Source organism: Lissotriton helveticus, chromosome 1_2 (assembly GCF_964261635.1).
Source record: "Lissotriton helveticus chromosome 1_2, aLisHel1.1, whole genome shotgun sequence".
In the NCBI taxonomy this organism is placed as follows: domain Eukaryota; kingdom Metazoa; phylum Chordata; class Amphibia; order Caudata; family Salamandridae; genus Lissotriton; species Lissotriton helveticus.
The window spans coordinates 454,239,765-454,244,270 of NC_136058.1; the positions used below are offsets into that span (position 1 = coordinate 454,239,765).

The following is a 4,506-nucleotide window of genomic DNA, read 5'->3' on the forward strand; positions in this document are numbered from 1 at the left end:
CTGGCTGAAGCGTTCTGGATGCGTTGGAGTTTTTTCTGGAGTTTTGCGGTGGTACCGGCGTATAGGGTGTTTCCGTAGTCCAGGCGGCTCGTGACCAGTGCGTGGGTGACCGTTTTTCTAGTTTCGGTGGGGATCCAGCGAAATGTTTTTTTGAGCATGCGAAGAATGTTGAAGCAAGATGATGAAACGGCGTTGACTTGTCTGGTCATCGAGAGTGAGGAGTCCAGGATTACGCCCAGGTTCCGTGCGTGGTCCGTCGGGATGGGTGCTTTTTCAAGGGCCTCTGGCCACCAAGAGTCATCCCAGGCGGAGGGGGAGGTGCCTAAGATGAGGACTTCTGTTTTGTCTGAGTTCAGTTTCAGACGGCTGTGCTTCATCCATTCGGCTACTTCTTTCATTCCTTCGTGTAAGTTGGTCGTCATGTAGAACCCTTCACAACACAGGTGAACTTGTAATAGTATCTAAAGCAGCAACATAAAACAAAAAAATGCACAAAAAAACTTACAAAACGGACATGTCAAGCCATCAGATATACTTGCTGTATATCAAGCACAACAAAAAAAAACATTAAAAAAAATAGCATATGTGAATGAGCGGTGACGCACACACTTCAAGTCCTGTACTTTATGCACTGTGAACTTGCAGCCCAAAACCCACTATTCAGGCCTTCTTAATTTGTCTTGTTTAAAATCAAAATTACACTTTCTTTTACACACTTTCCCTTACTTTCCTCACACTTACTTTTACTTTCCTTACCCTCCTTTTGACAGCTGATCACTAGTCAGTCGTGAACGGCTGGCAAGACAATCTACTGTGTCACTTGAAATCCACTTGAACATTCCTTTCCAAAGGAGTTACGCAAAAACACATCTCTTTTCAACCAACCAAACATACGTGTCTTGTCAGCTTTAAAATCACCCAGAACAATCCATGATTTATCTGCGGGCAGAAGCCCAAAAAAAAAAATACAACACACAAAAGAGAGACATTTCTCATAACAAACAAATATCCTTTATAACTTGTAATCAGAAGACAAAGCATGATACACATTAACAGACACAAAAATAAATGTCCATTACTTATCTGTTACCATCTTGTCGGTCAGCTTGCAACATTAAACTAAAACTAAAATTCTTTCGCTGACACTCCATGTTAGCTTTGTGCCACAATTTCCACTTTGAAAAATAATTCTTAATTGGCAAAACGTTCTCACTTAGGCATGTAGCCTTCAAAATTTGAATAAAGAGCTTCCTCTTATTTTCTGTGTAAAACTTAATGCAATACCTAATTTTCTGTCAAATAAAAGCAACTGTTCTTATGGAGAAACCAGAAAACCCTCCCTTTAGAAGCCTGTTTAGCAAGGTCATTCTGCATTTCGCAGAGACAAGGCCCTAATTTAAAAGGTTACAAATGTCAACATGACAGCCTCCTTCCATTGTTCACTGGGAAACTAAAGATAACACCTCAGCGCGACTTGAGCAAGCCTCTGCTGCTCTACTAGCCCCCACCCTCTGCTCATTCTGAGGCTGACAAAGGCAAAAGGCCTTCCTAATTCCTCCTAACCTGCAATAATTCACTCTATTTTGAAAAATAATGTCTCCTTTTAGGCGCTAAAAAAATATCTCTGTTTCCAGATTATTAAACAATATTTACTGTGAATAATTCACAGAACCTAATAACACACATACCAGTTTTAGAACAAGTGCTTGTTGCAATGGTACTTATTTAATCAACCTTAAATGAATCTCACCGGGTCATTTAAAAGCAAACCCCAAATGGGGACAGCCTGCAAATTTGTATTATACCTAAATGTATGCATTTACTGAAGCCTAAAGCACTTTAGAAGCTATTATAAATGGCAAAAATACCCAAATTCGACTTTGATATTTGGGGCACTTAAAAATAAATATCCTATAAGTATGTTACATATTAATCATCCTCAGAATGTTCTTTGCACATTATAGATATTAGACATTAGACATATCTCATGTAAATCCTTAGAAAAATTAGTTTTTTTACGCCTGCGCTAAGTGAGATGTCATATGCTAATGTCCTCATTATGCAGTGCAACACAACTCAAATTAAATTATAATGCTAGGAGGTCACAGTATGAGCATTAAGCTTCATGAATAGTAAAAAACGAATTTTCTAGCACTTATTTTTAATAATTATTTGTCATAATTAAATAATTATTTTTAAAAAACCCAATCATTTTTGATAATACCACATATAAAAGCAAGCTGCATCCCTTATTTCAGACATAAACAGAAAGGGGTGAAACACTCAGGACACACAATACGGCGCGCTTTAGCCATGCATTTCATAAATAGCGCCAACGCTATTCACTTACAGAAATTGCACTAATGGGAAAACCACATAGACATTTAAACACACATTTAACCCACAAACCAATACTCAGAACAAAAACAAAGGACAGCCCACAGACTGTACTTAAACCAAACCATTTGTAAATACTAGTTGTAAGTCATATTTACAAGAAACGCTTCTCAATTGTGTTTCAAAAGACTGCAAAAACAGCCCAACAGACTAATCTATGTCCAAGAAGCGAAAATACACTCAATTCACTAGCTTTGGCTAGCAGAACACAAAAAAATCACTCTGCATATCTTCCTTCATAACATTGCGCAGAACAAAGGATCCCTATATGTATTATGTCATATTTTAATTCCCTGGGGATACAAAATCACCAAGAAAGAAATATGTTTGTAAATCTAAACCTATTTAGATATTCCCTCTAGGGAAGCCGGCTAATTTACTTCACAGCACACTATGGTACCTTCCAAATAAAGCAACACATTCTTCTTATGTGAGCTTTTAAACAGGCATGCCAAAAATATTGCAAAATATACAATATTATAATCCATGTAGTGCTTAATGTACTTTTCGTACGTGCACCGTTCAACTAACCCAAATAGAGAAAATTCTCCTCAATACCTGTTCTACACAAATTGCAATTCGCATATACAAACCTATACAAATCCAAAGTTGGCCAACACAAATTCCAAAGTTCCAAAGTTACAGTCCTAAATTTGCTAAGACCAGGCATCTTATAGCTCACTAATCTAGCTTCAAACTTCAAGGGGTTAATACGAGACCCTTGGCTTTGGTAATTGCAATAACCAAATCAAAACCAAGAAACCAAACAAAGTCGTGGGAGCGACCCACTTGTACTTCTTATTTTTACTAATCAAAAAGTTATCCAAATTCTAACTGTCAAGTTCTACATGACCTAACGGTCTTTTTTAAAATACTCACGCCAAAAAGGTTCTCAGTCAGGAGTGACATCATGTGGAGGATCAAAATCAGGAAGATCAGAAATATACTGGGCTGCAGAATCAAAGAATCTCCAGAATCCCTGTGCACAGAGTACCTCCTTAGTAGAATCCTGTTCTGTCCTCCGTAGTAGATTTCAGTCTTCTGACAAGCTCACTCCCACAGAAAGTCACTTCTCTGATGAAGCCCACGTTGGCCGTGCCATTTGAAGAATTGAAATCTTCATTCTCAGGGAATACTTACTCATAGAAAAAAGAACTTTGCACAGAAGCTGAAAATATGAAAAGACATCTTTATTAAATTTAATAAGTGATTCCACGTCACACAGAAGCTGTAGCAACTGAATGAGGTAGTCTGAGGAGTACAGAGAACAGAGGCCTTATATATGCTCAGGGTTACAAAACTCAGCATAAAAGTAAGGGGCAGTCCTTGCTTTTGCAAGCATGCAAATAATGCCTAACATGGACATGCAAACAAACCGGACAAACCCATAATAAAAAGGACCACAACCCTTATCGTAACTAGACCATAAAAGAAGAAACAGAAAATGATAGAAGTAGGATAAGGCATGTTTGTGTGCAGTAAAACTCTGATCCTTAATCTTGATCAGCTAAAGGGCAGGAACTGGTTTAACAAGGTCAGCTTCAGGCAACAGGGTCAGTTCACTCAGGTCAAACAGGAGTCAGCACGAACTCGAGCTAAGGTGTAAATGTCCTTAAAAGACTAGTTCAGCCACAATCATCGGCCTATGTGAGGGCAACCACAAAATGGCTGCCATACACAAAATGGAACCCACGGGTTCAGAATTCACAGAACCTCAGCTGTCATCTACTCGGAGGAATCTGTTGGATAAAAGATTGGCTGTTTTTGAGCTCTAGCCTCCTTAAAATCATGCCATTTTTACACCACTGACCGTTCGCCAGTCATTTCACGGACTGGTACATATTTGTCATTCAAGGTTCTCAGCACTTGCTTCAGTTGGACTTCTTGCTTTTGGCAGTAATGGGGCAGATTAACATTTTTCATTCAGTGCACATGCTGGCACCTGCCTATCAGAAACCACTGTGACTTCTTTCTGCTACTAGACTGTCATTGAATGCTTATCTGAAATATGGACTGTCCCTCTTTCACAAGGGGCAAATGAGATATATTGTTTTGCTTAATTTAGAAAACTATATATTTCCTAATATATTTTTTTTCATTCTACGTCAG

The 4,506-nt window shown here is 38.5% G+C and overlaps 1 protein-coding gene across 1 annotated transcript in view; it reads left to right on the forward strand.

Annotated features, from left to right (window-relative positions):
* Nucleotides 1-4,506, forward strand: part of LOC144807715 (uncharacterized) — a 210,416-nt gene that overhangs the window by 201,566 nt on the left and 4,344 nt on the right. The window lies entirely within an intron of this gene.